Genomic DNA, 23,630 nt, shown 5'->3' with positions numbered 1-23,630 from the left:
GATGATTAGATGCGCTCAGATAAGTTCCCCCACGGTGTCTGTAACTTCTCAGCCAGTCAGCCAGCTCTGTGTCAGCCACATAAATGGCAAGGTTAGAGTGAAGGACCTGCCCCGAAGAAAGCAGACATGGTCTGCAGCTAGGAGCTCCTCCATGGGAGATGGGAGCCCTGGAGAGCCCAGAGGTGAGCATTACTGACAGCTGAGCTGTGAAAGATGGAGAGAGCATATCAGCAATGAACACCAAGTCCTCCAGGTCTCTCATCATTTGAGTCTGCAGCCCATTATGTCAGTGCCTGAACACTGACTCAAGAGTATTTGGTCTCAGTCCAGAACTCAGAAAACATAAGAAACCCTTGAACATCTCAAGATTTTAACATTAAATGGCTTGAAAGTTTATTTTCATTTTGGTTTTATCTTCCACTGTGTTTAACCTCACTGTTCCCATCTCCCATCACTTGTCTGTGATCCCAAAGACTAGAAAAGATCCTGAAAAGAAAGGGTGATGGGGGGGAGAAGCCCCCTTTGCACCACCTTTCCCCAGGAGCCAGAACTTGGTGAAGGAGGAGCACATTAATGGTCTCAATAATTGCAATCAAATGATGCAAACCAGCAGTGTTGGCAAGTGAGGATTTACATTTCACATGGCAAAGCAGCAAATTAGCTGCTTGATACTACCCTTTTACTGCAAGAAGGATTATATTCACTTCAAATTATCTCCTGAGAAGAGCTATGTGAACACAGTCATCCAAAAAGGCACAAGATCTTCTTTGGGAAGAGTTGCTTCCTTTTACACACTATTGCTATGAGAAGACACAATTGTGAAAAGAATAAGGTGTCTGGGTACATCCCTGAATATATGTTAGTACAAGTATTAAATCAACTGCAAACTCATCTGAAAAATGCTGCTGCTCTGCCCCACTCCTCCAAGTAGTGAAATCCTCGCAAAAAAAAAAAAAAAAACCCAACAAGTATTTTTTCTCAAATGGAAAGGTTTTGTGCTGTTCCTTTCAAAACATTTTCCCTCTTTTTCCTTGCAATGATACGGAGGGTACCTCTAGAGTATCCAGCTGACTCTATCACAGACAACTAGAACAAAGACTTTTTGAACCTAGTTCAGAGATATTAGACAAGAGCCTAAACACCCTCTGAATGCCACGACCTGTGCCTCCATCCCTTTCCCTAAGCCTGCATATACATACCCTGTCCCGCTGCTGCCTCACGCACCAGCTGCATCCCTGCAATACCACCCTGCTTCCTTTCAGCATTCATGTTGCCCTCCCTGTAAGGTGACAATTTTATTTCCAAGGAAAAAGGGCACTGGTAATAAAGTCTCTCCCTCTGTCCCTCTCAATTTCCCTTTTGGACTTTTAGTGAAGGCCATTTTGTTTTCAACTAATGTATATTTAAAAAAAAACAACAACGAAAACAAAACTCCAACCAAAAAATTCCAAAAAAAAAAAATCAGCCAGAGAGAATCACCCCGTCTTCAACAACTCATACATGTGAAAGAAGGGTTAACGAGCACACTGTGAGGAATACTGCAAAAGTCATGCATGCCTCTCCATTTTGATGTTGATTATTTTTTAAAGAGATTTAAAAAATCAATCTTTTTGAATGGATTAAATTACATTAAAATCTCACAATGGGCAAAATCTGCTTGATCTTCATGAAAAAAACTTGAACAACAAGCCATCCAGATTCCAGGGTTATCCCACCTTTAGATGAAGCTCAGCACTGAACCGGCTCCTCCATGGTCTGGAAGGTCGTGGTTCTTTGTAGAGGAAGGGCCGGGTTAGGCTTCTTTCTCCTGGCAAAGAGGAACGACTGTCTTGGCACATCTGGGCTCTGCTCTCAGGTCCCTGGCAGTAGCCCGGCGTGGGGGAAAGCCTGCACAACCTGCTCCCTCCATGGAGGGGACAGAGTAAGGTATGGCAGAAACCCTGGAAGGAAAGAGTGGAAAAAAAAAAAAGAAAACACGGCAACAGAGACAGCAGAAGATGCTAGATGCTGATTTGTGTTACAGCCATGGTTAGTGCCCCTGAGGCACGGTGCGTACAATAAGTTGGCAAAGGTTAGGGATTGCCGCGTGCAGGGGCGCGGTGCCAATATTTACATACTTACTTCTGAGGGTTTTCACTGTTGATCTCTGGTGTGTTTGTGGACTGTGCTGGGTTCCTGGTGGGAACAAAGAATCCCTTGAAACTGCACCATCAGCTGAACAGCAAGGCTTTCCAATCTGTGACTCAGGAGAAAAAGAAAAGGAAAATCATTTAAGGTGCAGATTCCACAGAAAACACTAAGATAGTACAGGTGGGAGGGAGATGATGGTGAGGCACTCCCTGTGCTTTGTAGGGCTTTTAAAATTTGACTCCTGAAAAACTAACCAGCATGCTAACACTCACCAGAGCGCTTTGCTTCTGTGAGGTGAAGAGGAGCAGGGAAAGTGTCACAGAGAAGTCTGAAGATCTCATATCTTGAACACTTTGGCAAATATTTTTTTCAGATGTATTCTGGAGCATTCTGCCAAAGTGGCTTTGAAACTTGGAATGAATTTTATATAAATAACCATTAATAAAGATAGGTTTGTGCATGTAGAGAGAGGGCAGCTGCAGTGGGGAGAAGGAAATCATTCTGAGCTTGTCTGGTTGAATATAAATATTAGGATGGGGTCTCAAATGTACTTAAGATCAGGTAGCTGATAAACTTTGACATACAATGAGATTTTCCATTTTAGCACTGAAGGTATTTTTACTGGCAAAACAATAAAAATAGGCTTTTAGCCTCATTTATCTTCTCTATGTTTAGACATTTGCAATTTTTTCACCTTTTTTTTCCCCTTCATTTTATTGTTTCTCTATTTTCTTTTATACAGAACACTTAGAAATCCCTGCAGGTTCTGGTGATCTTTCATGGCCATTTGCACATCTTATGTTTAGAAAGAGGAATTTTGATTTGCTACAAAACTATAGGGATTATACTGGTTTTTCAGTAAAGCCTGCCCTCAAAATAGTTTTCAATTGGCTTTATAACTATTCAATATTGCTATAGTATTCCCACCATTACCACAAATACTGCTGCCATCATTATCCAGTTTGCAAGAGCAAAACTGAGTTTCAACTGTTCACACAACATGTGATGTATTGGAAAAGGTAAAGCTTTGTAATACACCATGAATATCAGTGAGAGTTTGAGGTAAATTTAAGAAAGGAAACATTCATATTATATTTCTAGGCAAAGAGAGTATGCAAATAGCAAGATTGATTTGCCTACCCAAGAATTTACCACAGGAAATGGAGAAAAGCCCAAACACTCAGCAAACTGAAAATATACTGTGGCTAAGGGAAAGGGAAACATCAGAGGGAAACAGTCCTGAGCTGAATCTAAGGAGATTTAATTAAATTTTATATTTATTTATTTATTTATTTCTAGGCTTCTCCATTCTTGGCTTATTTGTGCAATGGAAAAGTGCAATACTGGAGGTATTCCTAAGTAATTTTTCTCTAAATGTTATTCAAATTATCTGTAGTCTAAGGAACGTGATAGGTATGAATTATAGCTCCTAGTATTAAAATACCAAAACAAATTATTAGCATATAAAATTGATACGATTTATTCAGATGCGTTACTTTGAAATATGGTACATAGCACAGTGCACCTATCTTGAATCATAAAACTTGTCAAAGGTACCAAAAGTTTATTGCCTTGGAAGATTCATGCAGCAGCACTGAACACTTGATTTAGGTCTGAACAGCCTTTTATAATTCTTGCAGGCATGCAAGCATTTCAGAAGATTTATTTAAATAAAAAAAAAAAAAATATTTAGGAAGATAAAGCAGCCTTTTCCCCTAATCAGATGAGACAGAAATTCTTTCAAGCCACTCTAAGGATGGAATTTTTCATTTTTCTTCCTATAATTTTATACTACAATAAATCTTTCCACGTGAATTAATTTCTTAAACATAACAGTTATTTATTAACACAACAAAGCAAGCATGTTTTCACAGCAGCCATGTACAAGCAAGAAGTGCATTATATCCAAACAATGTAGCGACACATCTTTGTTCAACTGTCTCTGCAACAGAAAGTTGTCCAAGAGCGTGATGCCTCCCACAGCCCCGTGCACCTGCCCAGCTGCGGCTGCACCGTGCTCCCGCCGCACCTCCTTGCTGCCAGAAGTGGCATCACTTTCCCCAAACCTACCAACACCTGCTCTCCCAGAGCAGTGAATGCCTGCGATAATTTGAAAAAAAAAAAAAGCCCAATTTCTTTCACTAACATACTTCTGATTGAGTTTTTGTTGCATGAACAAGGAGAAAAAAATTATAACAGGAACATTTCTTAATACAATGGAAATGTGAAACAGAGAGAAACAGCAGCAAAGAGAATAGGCCTTAATAACAAAGTCTCTGGCAACGCAATTTCTGTGTGGCTTGCAACATAATCATGGCTTCTCCTGTAACAGCCTCAGCCTGGGAATTACCCTTGCATTTGCATAACTTTCAATCAAGTCACAGAGAAACCAAAATTCAAACTGCTATTCTTAAAATGCATATTCTCTAAATACACTACTCCAGCTTTGCCTAGATGTAGCAAGCTTCCAAATATAGAAAGCCAGCCTGTTTTGAGTGGGATCTGTTGTAGAGTCCATGCCTTTTTTCTGCAATGATTAAAAAGATTAACTTCAGTTGTCAGTAACTGCAGTGAAAGGCACTGAAGGCTCAACTCTTAATTACAAAGGGAAACATAGAAATGTGGCAATTAACCTTTATTCATGCTAACAGCAAAAAGGCATGGCTGGAGGCTTCTGTGTTTGTTACCGAGGAAGAAAATCTTTGGTATCTGCAGTGAACTTTTCCCTTGATGCTGGCTGTGCCTGAGAAAGGGATTGGTTTGTTGTTGATTATATTGCCAGATAAAAATGCCATTCACAAAACCAGCAAGTTCGAGGCTACAGAGAAATTCCATTCTAACATCTTAATAATAGCTTAATTTTATCTGTTTGAAGTATGCAGACACAAAATGCAAAAGAGACAAAGCGTCAGTACCCTTCCAACTTACAATACACTATAATTCTCTGCTTCTACTGCTCCCAGCTGCTGCTCTTGGCCACTGGACGCTGTGCCCGTGGGTTGGTGAAGCCCTGGGGATACACATGGAAGCCAAGTACGAGCCAGTCTCCAGGTTTCAAAGTGCAAGTGTCTCATGGGAATTAGTGTTTGACACCTACAGATTTATTTAGGTACCCAATAGAGGAAAGCATCTTTTTCCCCATTTTGCTGGGGGCAGAAAGCAGACAGTGTGACTTCAAATGACCAGTTGAAGCTCATTTAACAGGTGCTGGATTCATTGCACTCACATCTATCTGTTTGGATCAAACGTGTAGGACTATGTCTCTAGCAATGCGCTCTGAGCTCCAGCTCCAGAACATCCCTCATTGCTGGTAACACCAGCAGCCATAAACAATTTATTTTCTAGGACCTGAACTGCAAATAAAAATGTAAGGGACCTCCAACATATCCAAGCATTGCTTGTGAGAATGTTACAAGGAAACCACCTTCCAGGAAGAAATTAAAACTACCAATATTTATTTCAAGCTATTGAAGCCCACTGGCTGGAGGAAGGCTCGCAGGGGACAGAAGCCCTGGGCAGCCAGCTGTCAAAAGTTACTAAATCCAGTCCGTGGAGAAGTACTAGACAATGATCTGAAGCTAATTCAAAGGCTTTCATGTCTGTAAAGTGTGTAAGGTAACAAAAATATCTTTTTTCTATAGACTGCGTAGCTGCAAAGGTCTTTAAGATTGCCAGAACCCCATGTTACAGTGCAAAATCACATTGCTCTCTTTATGTTAGACCTGTAAAATGGGATACACCATCACAAAAGGTATAAATTTAAATACTACAAGAACTAAGATAATCTCTCAACAGTTATGGTTTGGGCATTCTCTGATAAAAACAAAAAATCCCAGGATATACCTCCCCGAGAAGATGCTCACCAGAGATAACTGCGAGGGATCCCAAGTTTTATGACAGGCCACTGGGATTGCTGGAGGTGATGGCAACTGATGCCCAGTGCTGTGTCTATTCTCTTCTGTTTTAAGCTGAAAGAAGCTACCAAAGGAAGCTGAGAATTTCCTCAAAGATCAAGGCAGGTTTAACCACAGAGCTTTGGTCTGGGGCCAACTCTTGGTTCTTTCAAGCAAAAAACTTTAGCACCAAACATATGGCAAGTGCTTTCTCCCTCCAGATCAATATGTTATCCTATCATTTACGTGAGTGAAATGTATCCAGCCTGTCTCCTCAATTGGTCACAGAACTTCTCTTTTCATGGTTGCAGCACACTGCTAGACATCCATGTCTCCATGCTAAAACAAACTTTTGCAGTAATGCAATAAAGTTGTGGAAGCACAGGTCTTGCCAGATTTCAAAGGCTAGTGTAAATTCATGAATATATGATTACTTCAAAAGCTACTAGAAAACTGCTTGATGTTTGGCACCAATCTACCTTTCTTTTGGCAGTCTACCAAAAAAGCTATGTTTTAGAAATTTTTAACACCAATTATGTTTCTGGGAACTGCATCACAAGGAAACACTTCACCATTTTTCCCTCTCTGTTGGGGCTGAGCACGTGAATGTACCACACTTTTTAGCAACAAGCACAGTGCATGTTTGCTCCATCAAGTCTTGTACAAGACAGGAAGACCTTCTCAATGAGCCTGCAAACGTTGAACCTTGAAAGAAACAACAGCACCTGTGAATCTATAAAACATTCCCAAGGTCTTCTGGGAATTCCCACAGAGCTCAAAGTTAAAAAAAACCAAACCAAACCAACCAAACAAAAAACCCCCCACCAACCCCACCAAAAAACAGTGGGCACTTTCCTAGAATACATTTCATTTCAATTATACTATTAGGCTTGCCAACTGAGAAGACTACAGTGATGTTCTGATCCTACAGTATATTGATATGATGCTATTGCTGACTTCAGGGAACACGTGATCCCCTAAGCCACGCTGTGGTACAAATCTTTGTGGTAGTATTTTATACATGGAGTCATCTCTCTTCTGCTTAATATCTTGGTTCTTATGTGGATCTAAGGACATGAGCATTTAACACAAAGAGATAACTTATTTATGTAGCAGAGCTTTAATTTCTTTGAGGTCACGAGTGTGCTATACGCAGTAAATGTGCAGTATTGCAGTTAATAAGAAGTAGGTTTGGCATAATTTTGTCCAACCTTTCCCCCTCCCCCTTTTTCTATTCATCTTTGTGGCAATTCCTTAAAAAATGTAAATGTTCCTCCCTTTTTGCAACTTAATCTCCATATGTTTATCAGCTGTAATTGCAGCTTGGTCACAGTGATTAAGATACACAACACCTACTTGTTAATGTAGGCAAGAAAAGTAATTTTCTCTGTCATAATTTCAAAACATTTGTTCAAATTGTAGCCACAAAGAATACACACATGTTAATGTATTAGGTGCCAAAAAAACCCTCCATATGACTCAGGAGAAACAAGCGCCAGCTTGATCCAGCAATGAATTTAGTGGATAACACGAAAATCTGTCACAGTGAAAGCCAACATTTATTCTTTCCTAACGTATAATAAATTGTAGTTTGATAAATATTACATTTTCCTTGATATCAAGAGAATATCCTTTCTGACCTTTAGGGACACAAAGAGCAGGGTCCCCAAAGCCACTTGGGTGCAGCAGGCAGCAGGGTCAGGGCAGGAGTGTGCTTATGGAAACCCATGGTTGCCTAGGAGACTCCAACAGCCTCCTCAAAAAAGCATTTTTCTTACCCTTAAAACCACAAAGCTACCCAATTGACAGGTGTTTCATGAAACGTGAGTCCAAATGAAGATGACAGAAGCTTTAGAGTAAATGAATGAACCAATTAATATAAACTTTTGTATGAAGGAGGCAATTAGACCTAAATAAACTATAGCTTAAATATACTCCCGAATTTGTTCATGTAGTGCCAGACCATATTTACCACTGAGAATAAGGTCAACTTCAAAGCAAAGGTTTAAGGAATGCAAAATAAAAAGCTCTTTATCATTTGGTTGCGCTCAGGAGGCTTTACTTGTTGATACAAGCCATAACCCAGTCGTTTTGCCACACACAAAAATCATTACTCGTCTCCTGGGTCACACCACATTTTCCAACCTTTTAGGTAGAGCCCTGGGATTATTGATTACATGAATCAAAGTGCTGGGGCATCGCTGCTGCCTCCAAGCCAGTGCCACATACCAGGCTGCTGGATGGGATGGAGACCAATGGATCTGTTCTCAGTCTGCTCCTGGGGGACAGGAGGAACCAAGGAAATTGGTGAATGTTAAGTATTTTTCTAAATGGCTGTCAAGTCACTTCCAGAGCACAAGTAATGAAGTCAGTTCTCTATTTTTTTTTTTGCATTCAACCTGAAAGGTGGTGAACTTGAGCCTGGAAATATGTAAAAGCCCAGCAAACTTTGTGTGTTTGTGGGTGAGTCATTGTTTAAAATCCCATCAGAACAGAACAAAAGCTTAACAATTTTCCTGTAGTGCATCTTATCCTCCATTAGCCTCTGAGCTCAAACTCTGCTTATTTCAAAACAAAAAAATGCCAGAAGTTGAGGCTTAGAAATTAAACCTATTTGAAATCATGTGTTTTGTATCATCTGTTAATTTGGTTCTTGTAAATCTGGAGTATTTAATCTTATGTAAAAGATTTTTTTTCTCTTTTTCCCCCCAAATCCTCAAGGAAATTTAAGTAGCAGGAACATAAGAAAAATTCCCAAACAAATCACATGCCTTTTCTCTTTGTCAAGGAACAGGATACACGAAGAAAAATTAACATGAACTACAAACTAATGATCCAAGACCTATGCAGCCCCATAGATTTATCTAACAAGTCTAATTAGATGTTATGTAGCACTTTCAAATGCGGCGTGGCAGCTACATACATCCCAGTAAGACATGGCTCTGTGCTGGGTCTGGCTGAGCCCCATAGCACCCTCACAGTGCCGTGCTTGCACTGGCAGCTAGAAAGGTGGTGACAGCACACCAGTGGGTTGGCTAGGGCTGAGCACAGCATCAGGGCCAACCTTCCCCCCGCTTTCTCAGTGGTAGGCTGGGGGTGGGCAAGATCTTGGGAGGGGACACAGCCAGGATAGCTGACCCAAAGTGACCAAAGGGATATTCTGTACCATATGATGCCTGCTCAGATATAAAAGCTAAGAGAAAGGAGGAAGAAATGGGGGCATTCCTTATTTACGACATTCATCTTCTAGAGCAATTACTATGTGCACTGAAGCCCTGCTTCCCGGGAAGTGACCGAGTGTCACCTGCTGATGGGAAGTAGAGAATAACATCTTCTAGTTTCCTGTGCTTCCGCACGCGCAACTTCTGCTATTGCTTCATTAAACTACCTTTATCTAGAACCACGAGTGCTTTTGTTATACCTTCTTTCTTCCTCCCCCTCCACCCCTTTCTGTTGAGGAGGGGAGTGGTGGAGTGGCTTGTTGGGCACCTGGTGCCCAGCCATGGTCAACCCACTACAGGCAGATACCAACAAGAGAAGTCATCAAAATCCCAGATGCATTTGAGACTCTCCATACTGCAATGCAATAACAAATGCTCCTTTCCCATGCACACCTTTGGCACCATCTCCCCCAGCAGCTCCTGGGGACACCGGCTGCTCACGGCTGGGGCACGCACTAGCTTCGCTGGGTAAAGCCCCGGCCGGCCAGGCTGGGGGAGGTGGGGAATGGAGTCACATTCTGCTGGGACTGGGCACATGGGGTGTCCAGGGCTTAGCGCTGGGGCTGGTCCTGCCTGATGTCTTTATCGATGATCTGAATGAGGGGATCAAGTGGACCCTCAGTAAGATGTGGCACTTAGGGACATGGGTTAGTGGTGGACTTGGCAGTGCTGGGTTAACGGTTAGACTTGATCTTAAAGGTCTTTTCCAACCTAAACTATTTACAACACTAATACCAGTTATGTTTACAAGGAAGGGTGAAAGACCACAAATTTACTGAGAAAAGCAGAGGCTATCACATGCCATCTCTCTGATAAAAAGAGCAATCCTTAACAAGAGGGAGAAGCTGCTCTCTGCTGTGTCTCTGATCCATGAGGAGTCATGTATAATGTAACAGTGCTGTGGCTAATAGCAGCAAGAAATAATGTACTCCTCTTGTAATGCATACATACTCCTCCCTCTTTTCTCAGCGTAACAGAAGAGCTCCCAGCAATTGATGACTCTTGCTTGGAGCACACATGACCCGTTCCCTGGCACCACTGGCCTGGGGAAGTTTGCTCTGAAGGCCTGGGCAGAGGGAATTACACACGGCATTTATTGCATGGGAATACCAAGCGCTGCTGGCAACCGCCTGCATTGGTCCCCCCATACACCCTCCCTAGGGCTCCTGCAAGAATTGCACCTCTACTAAAATAGCCTAAAGAAATAATAAGCAGAGCTCTTCATCCTTCCCACCCTCAGCAAGAGATGCATATTCTTTCTGCTCCCCAAACACTGCGGTAAGCAATATGACTCTTGGGAAGATTTACTCGGGTTATTTTTGTCAACATTGGATAACTTCTCTACTTTGATGTAGAAACCGCTGCCGGAAGCACAGAGGAGGCAGGGAGGTACCTGGATGCACAAAGCCGTAGCGGTGCCGTGGTGCCTGCTGGCAGTGAGCCTCGGCAGCCAACGCATTCCGACAGCTCTCAAACTTATACCTGGAGGAGCTTGTGAGGAAACGGCTGGCTGTTTCTTTACAGCACAAAACATGTTACCTGAGAAGATAAATTCCATTAGGCAATGAAACGTGCTTCATTGCAACAGTAAAATCAGATTTCCAGCATTATTTTTTTTCCTTTCACTCTTTTCTTTTTATAGTGTCTCTTTTTGGTGGCAAGATGGCCTTCCTTGGTCTTTGAATACTCCCAAGAAGGAAATTAAGTCTGCAGTTGTCCAAACATTAAAGTTAAGCGGGTAAAGACACAGACCTAAGTAGGAAGGCTGTGCAGCCTTGTGGCTAAAATCATGTTAACACGATGCAGAAACACATAGCAACTAGAGCAAGTGGTAACAGAGGGAAGAGAAAAACACTGTGAGTGCTCCAGCTGTCTATGGGTGAGGCTAAAATCACCACCTACAATTAATGGAAAGATTCCTAGAAGGGTTTGGGTTGGAAGGGACCTTAAAGCCCACCCAGTTCCACCCCACCCCCCACCATGGGCAGGGACACCCCCATCCAGCCCAGGCTGCTCCCAGCCCCATCCAGCCTGGGCTAGGGAGCTGCCAGGGATGGGGCATCCACAGCTGCTCTGGGCAAAAATGTGGGCATGTGCCTGCTGCTGCTAACGGATCTGCGTGGAGCTTGGGCGAAAGGAAAGAAAAAGTTAATTGGAAAAAAAAAAAAAGGTCTGTTACATTCCCCGGCCCGCTGCCGCGCTGTCCCGCAGGGGCCGGCAGGTGGCGCCGTTGAGCAGGGCACGGCGCGGGGCGGGCGGGCGGGCGCGCCGGGGCAGGCCGGGCCCTGCGGCGGGAGGGGAGGCTGGGCGGGTTACATGGCCGCCTGCCCCGCCGCGGCCCGGGCCGCTTCTGCCCGCCTGCCCCGCCGCGGCCCGGGCTTCCCCGCCCGCGGTCTCAGCCCTTGCTGCCCCTCAGCCCGGCCCTCCCCAGGCGCCTTCTGCTCGAGCTGCCTTTACTCAGTGACCAAACTCCTGAGCTGTGCGCCGGTGGCTGAAATACCAGCTCCTTTCAAAAAGCTTGTGAAAGTAAAATGGCCCATCTGAGGCGGCAAACAGCCTGCAAAATGGCTCTCGGTACCCTGCTGCCCTGTCATCCAGGCTCCCCCTGAGGGAACAGGCGCTAGGCCTGAGTATGAAAACGCTGGGCAAACTAGAAAGGTGCCAGCAGATGAAATTAATTGAGGTTTAGTCCTGTATTATCTTTGTAAATTACTATTTTAACATTAAGTACTCATTGCTAATACACATAAGCATTACTCTTCACAGACATGAAGTGTTTAAAGGTATTAGCCACTTAAAAAAAACAGTCTCTCTGGGTTGTTTGGGGTTCGTACCACTGCCGACAGAGAGATATCCTCTACACAGACAATCAGGGATTTCTGGCTGAGCCATACAAAGGTCAACATCTCTTTTGCCTTAGAAACAGACTTTAAGCAGCAAATGCCTACATAAACAGCAATATTATTATGCCATGCTACAGTGTTTTTTTCCACTGAGGATATAGGAGTTTTGTTTTCAATTCCAGTTGTAATGAGATACAGTCAAGACTGCTACCAAGTACAAAAATCTATTTAAAGTATATTCTGAGGCTTATCAATGAAGTTACATTATCTCAAGTTAACGTCCTGTTAAAAGCACATAATTCACTCTTAAACCCTTACGGTCTTCAATGCTATAGGAAAGCCACAGTCTATTTCTTGCTATTTGAGAGTAGATTCAAGCCCTAGAACTCACTATGCAACCTATTTTTCAATAAATAGGGTTTTCACGCTACACTAACACACAGCAGGGTCAGAAAAAATAACCCTCATTTATTTTACCAGGGGGAAAAAGCCACAGACTGAAACTCACCCTAGCTCTATCATCATTATATGCATTTTAGCAAATGTACTTGAAATGCTATGCAAGTTCTTTACTCAGGGAGCAGCATGATAGTCTCTCTTACTGATGGCTATTCAGCATCTCACCGCAGGCGCTGAGCTCCCAATACGAGTTCTCCGACTCCATGAGACTGTCTCCTTAATTACTTTGCTAATATCTCAATTCAGATTGAAACTCTTGTACATTTATTGCTTCTCTAAAAGGAAAAGAGCTATATGCTTCTGCTCACATCTTAGACATAAAATGTATGTGCCCGTGCTCAAAGAATAGCAACACCCCCATCAGCCTGCGGACTAGCAAAGAACAGTCAAAACTAACTCAGAGAATCCGATGCTTTCAGTCTTGGGGGGTTAATCAGTATAATCACCACAAATGGCTCCAAAAGCATTTTAGTTATATATATTTCTTTTCAATTCCCTCGTTGATAAGAAGGGATGTGTAAATATTGCTATCATTTGTCTTTTAAGTGAAATGTGTTGAATTTCTCAAATGCAGAAAGTTAATCCTGCATTGACTCTTGATATGCTCAGCCAACTGTACCGCTGTGATGTTCAGTAGGGCATCAGTTCGTGCGCCAGTGGAATTCACCCACTGATCCCAGTGAAAGATCCCAGCCAGGCCTTAGCAGGATAACCAAGAGCTGAAGACATTCTCCTGACTAGTGAAACAGAAAAAAAATTGTTTCTTTTTTAAAGAAAATGAACAAAACCTGTCTCCATGTTCCACAAAATATACAGATATACATGTACAAAACAAACGGTTCCTAGCAGGTTTGTGGATCTTTTCCTGTTTTTTTCCTCTCATATCCAGCATATTCAACCAGTATTAATTGACCCCAAATCTGAAAATACTGTCAGAATAACTAGCAAAGTATTTACTATTCATCAGAAATAATTCACTCAGTTGAAGCTATTACACAGGTCCCACAGTTATTTGCCTCACCAGCAGCGGATACAATCACAAGTAAGGGTTGATCATACAGACAGGAAGCACGTAATTTTCTTCTCATCTGATCCCCAAACTCAGTAATTTTCTCTTTTATAACATTTTTACAAAGGGGAAGGAAGATGATGAGTTGGGGAAAGAATAGGTAACAGGAAAGATAATAGTAAAAATAGTCAGAAAAGATGTGATATATAATTTAATACAAGCGGCAGCACAAGGGCTTCAGGTAGTAGATGATGAACAAAATCTACATTCTCAATATCGACATTTTTGTGCATTTCGCGTCCTTTCTTTTCACTTATTTCGGAATACATTTTTTAAGGATCCAATTCCTGTGAAGGAAGATATTTTTCTTTTACTGGATCCAATTCCTGTGAAGGAAGATATTTTTCTTTTACTGAAGTATAGCATGTTCCTCTGGGTAAAGTGATACTGTCTGGCCATTTGAGGCAACAGCTGAACAGTTTTTGGCAATGCAGAAAGGCATAACATAGAGAAATGAGAGAGAGAGAGAAATAAGAAGTGCTTAACAGAAGTTAGTTTGTCTTAATTAAAAGTTCTATATAATGTGCTTTACTTTGACATGTATTTGAAACCATAGCAACAAAAACCTAATTATTGTTGGTTCCTCTGGTATCACCTACAGAGTCTGACATAAAATGATGTGAATTTATTGAAATTGATATAGCACTATTTTGTAGCCATAGGGTACCAGGAATAGGACTGCTAGTTGGTCTGTTCCCTTTTAGAGGAAATTTTTACTCAGTGCTGTAATTTTCACCAAGCTTCAGCCAGTTCTGACTGTCCACATGTGTTGGAGTGAGCCACATATTTCTCCAGAGACTCTTTCCTTCACCAAGTTATTCACAGACAAGCTGGGATTTGGGAGAGTCTGTCTATATATCATTTTCGTAAGAAAATAAATGCAGTGAAAGATATTTCATCTTTCTAAACACAGTGCAGAACCTAAATACAACTAAAGACGCATAAAGTTTATCTTATTCCCTAAACCCTCTTTCCTTACAGTTGTTATGAGTGCATGGGTGAAACAAATTTCTCTTACCTAATATAACTTCGTTTACTGCTGGTTTTTTACAACCGAAGACTGCTCAAAGCTGAATCACACCCTTTCTTTATTTTTGGTCAACCACAGCCACCTCTCATCTTCCTTCTTATGGATACTGCAAACAAGAGGCAAAGTTATTTCTAACTTATTGAAAAGACTGTACTTTAAGAAATAACTTAATTGCATATTTGTCACGTGAATATCCCCCCTAAGCAGCTTGTGTGGCACAAACACAAACTGTTAAGCAGGCAGGCGCAGAGCCCTCCTGCTCCCCTCTGCCCTTCCTCTGGTGCTCGGGGGGGCTTGTCTCAGCAGGAGAAGATACATCTCCCCTCTCCAGCTGACTCCAGGCAAGCATTCATGCAACAGCAGGGACCAGGAGGGTTGTAGGCTGTGTTGTAAAATGATTTTCTGTGAAACGAGGAATGACAGCGTGTGATGGGATGCTGGTAAGATCTCATTACCTGTGAGACCTGAGACAAATCTCCTTCAACCTGTCAAGCTCTAATAAAATGTTTACTGTTGACAGTCTTCTACTGTCACTCCCGTGGCACCAAGACTTTTGTTATCTGATCACAATATTCACAGCATGAAGGAAGAGGAGAGAACTTCCCATCAACTTCATGGTGCCTAAAGGAGGTTTTGTCCTTGTTGGTGCCTTCCCTGACAGAAAACTATGCAGGGTTGTGCAGTTAGGGATCTTACAAAAAAACATCTTTGACAGTCTGAAAGTTCTAAAAGCTGGATGCCCATCAGAAACCCCTTTCTTTAAATCAGATTTAATAAATAAATAAATAAATAAATAAATTACACCATCGGAAAGGCAATAGCAGAACAGGCATCTAAATTAGCTTCTGTGAATGACTTTCCAGCAGATCTTTCCACTCCAATCTGTAACAGGGAGCTGAGCTTCCTGGTTTCCGTAGATCAAGATCAGCAACAAAACTAAACCTGGACCTCTTTAAATGGCCCAAGGTGCAGGGAGTGACAAAGTCTGAAGCTAAAGAAACCTCCAGCAATGTTATGCACACAACAGCTTGCTAATACGTGTGAATAAATACAAATATCCTGATTACTATTGCTGCACTCATTTCCAGTCTCCAAAGACACCTAGCATGGCCATCCTTTTCTCTCTGAATAGCTGATCAACAGATTAAAACACTTCCATTAGACTCCTTTTGTTTGAATGTGAACAATTGTGGCGATCTCCCAAGGACTGCAGCTGAGCAACAATATCACAGAACAACCACGTAGATAATTTCTCATTCTTTTGCAATAGGAGCATTTCCAACATATCTGAATATTTCTTCAATTTCCCTGTTATTAATACAAAATAAATAAGAACATTTGGTTGGTAAATTCATGTTTACTGACTAGGAAAGGAGAGGTAAGAGGAGTGGGGAGAAGGGAGCATCTGTGTTGCCTGGAGCAACAGGATGTTCTTCAGGGGTTTCTGAGAGGACCGTTTTGCTGACCCCCCACCCTGACATCCCAAAGGGTCAAGGAAATTTCTGCAATGGGATAACCAGTAAGAGCCAAGATGTCTGTCAGTAGTTTTTGTCATTAAAACAACACAGCAAAATATGTTATTTCAGGGGGCAGTCAAAAGAGTGAGTCTTACTTTGAAAAGAGAGGTGGAACCAATCCAGGACATGCTTTGGCCAACCATGAAAAGAAACCTGTAACGGATCACAAAAGAAACTGCACATGAACCCTGGTGAGAGCATTTATGCAGCTCTGATTTCCACATGGCAAGCCCATGCAGATGGGTGTGGGAGCATGCTGGACTTGCTTCGAAAACCTGACATCTACAGTCCCCCCTTTCTATCCAGGGACACAATGCCCTGTGAGGCATGGAGGTGGAGGACCATGAGGGATGGAGAACACCACACCATGGAGTAAGCGGAAGTGCCAGCAGCCCACGGCAGCTGTGCTGCCCCAAGACCCTGAAACCCTGACAGCCTCAGGGGAGCATCATCCCTCAAAGGCAAACCTATTGTCCAGCTTTCAGGCCCCAATGAAACCAGCCCACGTTTTGCTGGACAAACCTGCATGTACAAGCTGGTGGCATGGCAGGAATGGCACTTGCAGCCTGAAAGAGATATGATCTCTGGTGGCCGGACACCTGACTTCTGGATGTGAAAGTCTTCTTGACTAAAGCTCCCCAGAGGAGTATCCAGACCCATTGCAGTAGCCGGATCCCACTCACTTTGTTTGAAGTATATCTGGTGTTTCCCTTTTTTTGCTTCTCCCCCTAGGTATTTACGCCAAACTTGCAGGGAGGTGTACTTTCAAATTTCAGATTCACACAACTTAAAGTTTTTGTTTCATTTAGCTGCACAACTTCAGGCCTCATTAAATTATAATATATAGTTTTTCAGTGAACTTGGCTAGTAAATGCTGGGATGTTTCTATGTTCCAATGATAAAAAAAAAAAAAAAAAGAGAGATCTTCCACATGACTAAAAGTTATGGATGTATGAAATCCCAACACTACATAAACCCAAACATTTCCCAGGGAAAGCCAGTATGCTCTTTTTTTAACACATGAAAAATTATCACAATCAAATTCCATTGTAAAATGCACTTCAGAATTTGTTTCACCAGCTTTATTACCTAGACAACTGGGATTTTTTTTTTCCCGAAGTAGAAGCAAGTGCCTAAATGAGAAGAAAATGGATGATATACAGCTAGCAAGTGGTTATGAAAAATAAGGGGCCAAAATTTATCTCTATCGTTACTGTACAAGGAAGCTCATGTGCTATAAATGGATACTATAATGGAATAAATCAGAATGATACCAATTATCATAATGCTTATTCTTCATGGTATAGCCTAGAAATCAGGATTCAGGATCCCATTTTTCTTGGCATTCTAATAAATAGAGCAGAGGAGACAGCTGGCAAGATAATAACCTGTGTGACGGACAGGATGCTACACAGGAGGGAAAAACAGAGAGTGGCAAAGGTTGGGAGACAGGGACAGCGAAATAACAGGGAGCAGAAGTTACAACTTGTCATTTACCTAACCAGTGCCAGAGGGGCGAGCTGCAGCCATCAGAGCACAGCAATATTTCAAAAGGGATTTAAAGGTTAACATAACAGCTTACAAAAATGATTGACCTTTTTTTCCTATGCACAAGGGTGGTGTAACACATAAAGGGAGTTGAGGGAGGCATGCACAGAGGTGACAGCAAGCACTGGCAGAGTAAGATGCGGGATGGAGAGAGTGTTTTTCAGCTTCTGGGGAGAAAGGGGATTGACAGGGACGTCCACTTCCAGCAACACATTTACTGCATTTGAAAGGGAAGGAAGGAAATACATATGGTCTGGATGAGGATCAAAATATCCTGGAAAAAAATTCCTCTCGGGTAGAGCTCAGGGACAGTTAGACTGTGCAGGCGAGGTGAGAAGCAAGGTGAAATGCCAGGAAGAGCATCTGGTGCGTAGTTGTATGGAGTTACCTGGGGCAGTACAGCTGGATGAAAGTCAAAGAACAGATTAGAGCTCCTAAGGAATGAACAAGCTGGAGCAAGGCAGACCCTGGACTGTCATGCAAAGGAACAAGATTTATATTGGCATTTCTAGGAAGAAAAAGGCTGCGATATAAATCCAGACCTCATTATGTGGTAGAGTATCCACACAGGAAAACATGCCTCTCATTGCTGCCCTATTACGGGAACTACTTTAATCAACAGTCATTTGAAGGTGAGGAAGCCAGTCTTTCAAGTGTTATTCGTACATTGTTATTCACTTATATACTTAAACTGAGATAGAAAATAAGAAAAAATTCAGGTTAAGAAGTCTCATTGAAAGGCAATATACAATAATTCTTAAATACAGGTCATCTTTAAATGAATTACAGGGGGTTATAGTATGAGAGAGAGAGAGATGCCTCTCAGAAGGGTTGTAGCTCTCAGTGGTGAATAAGTAGTATCAAGTGTATTATCCACAAAACACCTGGGGTCAACCCTCACCTCAGAGCTCCCGGCCAGCAGTATGCACCGGCTTCACATCTGAGGTGGTCCTCACCCCTTCTGCCTTATGCAGATGTTTGCTCGAGGTACAGCTTTATGACCAGAGGATGTAGATATGTTGCTCACCGAGATTCCTGTGCGACAATATGTTCGACCTCAAGGAACAGGTTACTATGAAAACCAGACCTAGTAAGAGAGAGCATTTCATTACTTGCAGAAATAAAATCATAATGATACAGTAGAAGCTGGCTCATAAGCCAAAGGTGGCATGTGCTTTGGCTACAGCATCCGTCTCACTGACCTGATGGTCAAGGCTGCGGTGAGAGCATCCCGGCACAGCAGTGCTGGCCCAGTCTCACTGCCGGCCCCTCGTGCAGCAGTGGGGGCCACCCGGACCAAGAGAACTGAGCTGTGTGGCCAGCCAAGGTCAAGGGCCCAGTTGCATCAACAGGATGGTGTTCAGTGTGGAACCTGCCAGCAGCTCCAATCCAGGCAGGCTGTGCTGGAGTACTGAAAACCACAGGCTTCAGCCCTGGTGATAATTTAGCCTAGCTCAGCCTCAGCTGAAGTACTATTTAATTTTTAACTATTTCACATTATGTATTTCATATATTTAAATTCATGGAAATGTTTACTTATATACTTCTATTTCATGGACTATAAAACAATAATAACAAACTCCAAATTAGTCATTTCCCTTCCAATAATAAAGTCACAATGAGAAAAATTTGTAGCTTTCAATTGTTCCAACCAGTGTTTGAAACGACATGAAAATCTCTTCAGCAGTCATTACCACCTAATTGTTTTGGAAAGCTGCAAGAGAATTGCCACAGCTTTTTTGTTGTTGTTCGCTTTGATAAAGAAAAGTTAATTTTATTCAAAATTATTAACTATTTCAATCTCTTTATTTTTAAGAACAAAACTTATAAGTGAATTGGGAAATTCTGTTGAATATCTATCTAAATATTTTTCTACAAAATAAATCATACAGCTCATTCCTCTTGAGCCTTCCAGAGAGCCACTCAGATATGCCAAAATATGTTGTCTTAAGTTCATTGCCAATGTATATTTTGTGGTCAACTGAACATCCATATGCAGTTTTGTCATCCCAGTTTCGTGCTGGGAGTTGTTAAACTCGTGAATTATGCATTTCATTCTGTAAACACAAAAGAAAGCACAATATAATTATCTTATTTGGTATTTGTAAAGATCTTATATTTTACCTAATAATTAATAAAGAGACTGTATCTCATGTATATTATTTGGGGGACAGTCTTATGTTCCTGTCTATGGCTGATGTCATGTAGCATTTGGGATGCCAGGGGAAGGTGCAGAATTTCACTGGCAGCTTTCAGAAGCGCAGGTACAACAGAAAACCAAATGTGAAGTGCTCGAGGTAGAAGACAGAGAAACCTGATGTTCAAGTGTGAGTCTGAGACTCAGAACATCTTGTTCCTAACTGTTACAAATTCCCTGTAACAACCTGAAGCATGAGCAAGGCAGGTAGCATCTGTGCTTCCCCTGCCTTGTCTAGGTTTCGGTTTCTTCCAAACAAGGAGGTTGTTGTTTCTGTCCTCAGCCAGCACTAGTGCTGTGTGGTTGCAATCTCTGCTGGTCCTGCAGGCACTGAAACAATGAAAATAAAGACAATACTTTGTTCTACAAATATGATCCTTCAGCCTTTCTCTTTACACTTTGTTTAATAAATAGAGTCTTATTTTCAGGACTGCCCTGGGCAAATTCCTAGACAGGGTCCTCGTTTTTCCCCTAAATACATACAGATCCAATCTGAGATCAGTGTATCAGAGCTGAGTTTCTCAGGATCAAACTATTCACCCTTATGTCTCATCTCAGACTTAGCAGATGTTTGGGAATCTTAGCCTTAACTAGTTTATCATTATTGTATTGTCATGTCCATTACAGAAGCTGATCAAGGTTTATGAACAACTCTGTAATTAAGGTACCTATCTTGGGAACAGGATAACTCTTTACATCTCCAACTGCTGTTGATTTCATCAGCTCTTCTAAAAGGCCTTATTTCAATTTTTAATGCTCAGGTTCAATAACCATCAACAGAGCCTTAGAGAGAATCACATCTGGCTGCATGCTTATTCTAGATTTTAAGTTATACTAATAAATTGTGTGGTGGATAAACTCTAGGCCCATTCTTTAAGTACCATAATCCTGATTACAAGATGAAAATCCAAAGCTCCTACTGCAATGCACACATGTGCCCTCTGGCAGCTAAGGCAGGATTTTTCTGTAGCTTGGTCGAAATAATTTGTTCATACAAATAGCTTAGTCTTTTGACATTCCAAAAACATGGCAAAAAGGGATAACCAATGCCTGTCTGCTTCTGTCATATCTATGGTAGCACTGTAGATATTATAGACATATAATCAACAGCCATTGTGTTAGTACAACTGGGCAATTCTTATAAACCCTCTTTTGCTGGAGGTTACAACCCCAAGAAGTCAGTCAAACCTGTTCATACTCCTCCCATTGTATGTCAGATGAACTCAGTTAGCAAATAAAATGCCAAAATAATGTCAACTGGCCTCAGGTATTAAGCACAATGCCTCTATGGTACAGAGATCTCATTATTTTCAGTAAGAAAGAAGAAAATATATCTGTTTGAATTTGTTGGGTTTTGGGTTTTTTTTTGGTTTGGTGGTTGTGCATCGTTTTCATTAGATGCCTTAAACATTATGAAGTACTGTAGAAACCGCATAGAGGTGATTCCACCATGCCACTGCTTCTTCCATGTGGAAAAATACTCCCTTTCTTAAAGAATATTCAGGGGAAAAAAAACCACGTTTGATATTTAGCCAACATCCTGGTTTCTACAGAAGTGTTTCAGCAGCAGCCAGCACCTAAGTCAATATGATTCATTGGATCAATAATTCTAAGGTCTGTACCTAAAAGGTTGAAAAATGTGATATAACCTGGCAGAAGAGTAATGATTGTAATGTTCAGCAAAATGGTTAATGAGGCTTGGAAAAAGCAGGCTTTGGGGGGAGAGAAATATGTACAAGTTTAACCTTGCACACTAGCTTCAGTAGAACGTTCCGGTTTTTAGGTTAACTCTAAAGTCCCCATAGGCATCTTTATTTTCACTCTTTTACTGATTGGCCTTTTCCTTTCCACATTTTCACACACTGGTTATGCAAGGGGGACATGGCCTCTTCTCCAGCTCACAAAATCCATAATCATTAGCTGTGGAATGGTTGATTTTGGTAGCACAGTTACATAAAGGCAGAGAAAGTAAGTTCCTTTTTTTTTTTTTTTCCTTAACTGCATGTTTTGGTTTTAATTTCTTTTTTTTACCTCCTTCAGTTATCATCTGACTCCAAATTAATAAACTCTTTTCCCAGATCCCTACTTTGTCATACTTTCACTTCTCTCCGATGATGTAATACCATCCTATACACAAGTATTTGTGCTCAAGGCAAGCCAAATAATAGTAATACTAAGACAGCTGAGACTAGTGATATTATTTTAACATTTCATTAATCTAAGGGGAAAAAAAAAAAAGCACTGGCAACTACGATTTCCTATCTTTCTCACTCCTTAAGAAGGACCACCTGGTCTATAAAAGCATTTTACCATAAGCTGGCCCCATTTTTGCATGTGTATGATGGCATCGGCCTCTGTGCTTTGCCTGGGATAGGGATAAGGTACCCATCTTTAGAACAATAGTATTAGCAGATCAACCTGAAGAGGAAATCTTAGATAAATGATTTAAAACTATCTATCCACATAGTCAAGACTCCACCTTCCTCCTCAACAAAGCACCCACTCTCCATTATCACCAATACATTTTTTCTTTAAAAATACAATTTGCCATGAATTCATTCATCTTCCAGAAGCCAAACAAAGAAAATGTGCTTTGTAACCGCAGTGAAATATTCTGCAATTTGTCCTGTATTCGCCAGCCTGCATTAGCAAGAGATCTATCAGCAAACTCAGTGCCACCAATGATACTGCAAGCTGCACGTTCTTTCCATCTGTAAAGCATCACATCCGTGGTGAAGACAATTAGATGCTTTGGATCTCTTTTCTATAATTCACTTTCCTGTCTAATCAACAATTATCCATAATGAACTTTCCATCGCTAGTTCAAACTCAGCAGTTTCTCTTGCCTTGTGCAAGACAAAGGAAAAACCGGTGGCAAATGGCATATAATGTTTTATGAAGTGATTTCTGAATAATCACACTTTACTTTTAAAGCTGTTTAACAGCCATAGCAAATGGCAGACAAAAGAACTGAAGTGAGGAGTACAACCTATGACAGTGTTGCAAATTCATTTGGAAAACCCCTTTATTAGACAAGGGTCTCCTTGTCACAGGTCTATAAATCATGCAGTAAAAATGCCGCTCGATTGCAGAAGCAAGTAATTTTATAATTCTGTATCTTTGTAGTTATCTGGGTGGTAATAATGGTGTAAAGTAAAAAGAAATATTTTTGTCCTGGCTGAAGCTGCATGAAATGTTGGAAGAGGTTATGAATTGACTCTGTTATTCATAATCTCTCAGACAGAGAAATAACTCTGAGATTAGTTTGCATGGACACCTGAATTAATCAGTAGCCCAATCTCTAAGGCCAAGCTAATCCACCTGCTCTCTCGTACCAGAAATCCCACTGATTTCAGATGCTTCAGAAGTCTTTGAAGAAGCTCTGGGGACAGTCTCTGCTGAGCAGGGCAGGTGGCCAGCTGGCCAGGAGCAAACACTTCTGAGCTTTGTTGAATTTTCATGCAAATATACCTTATCTCACCTCCAAAACTTTGTGGGCTTCAGTTCTGATGAAAGCCTGAACAGCTGCTGTGTTGGCCCTTTCCTCTTGCCAGGTAGGCAGCCTGGAAGCTGCACACCAACCTCCAGAGCTGACGGAGGAAGAGATGCAGCCTAAGCTCACTAGATAACCTGAATCCAACCTGTTATAAAATACTGAGCGCTGTGTACAATATCCAAAAGCTTTGCCATTGTATCTTAAGGAAAAAACATTTGTCTTAAAAT

General features: G+C 41.6%; 1 long non-coding RNA gene across 1 annotated transcript; it reads right to left on the bottom strand.

The window, feature by feature from the left end:
- Window positions 1-1,735: 1,735 nt before the first annotated feature.
- On the bottom strand, window positions 1,736-16,317 carry LOC119146169. The gene is made up of 4 exons (XR_005103658.1): window positions 16,258-16,317; window positions 14,634-14,751; window positions 2,122-2,236; window positions 1,736-1,940 (listed from the first exon to the last, which is right to left on the bottom strand). It is a non-coding gene; the product is annotated as an uncharacterized LOC119146169 (long non-coding RNA).
- Between the last annotated feature and the right edge of the window lie 7,313 nt (window positions 16,318-23,630).

The sequence above is a fragment of the Falco rusticolus genome, chromosome 4, assembly GCF_015220075.1.
Source record: "Falco rusticolus isolate bFalRus1 chromosome 4, bFalRus1.pri, whole genome shotgun sequence".
Taxonomy (NCBI): domain Eukaryota; kingdom Metazoa; phylum Chordata; class Aves; order Falconiformes; family Falconidae; genus Falco; species Falco rusticolus.
The sequence above is the reverse complement of the archived record's forward strand: the minus strand, read 5'-3'. Positions and strand labels throughout refer to the sequence as shown.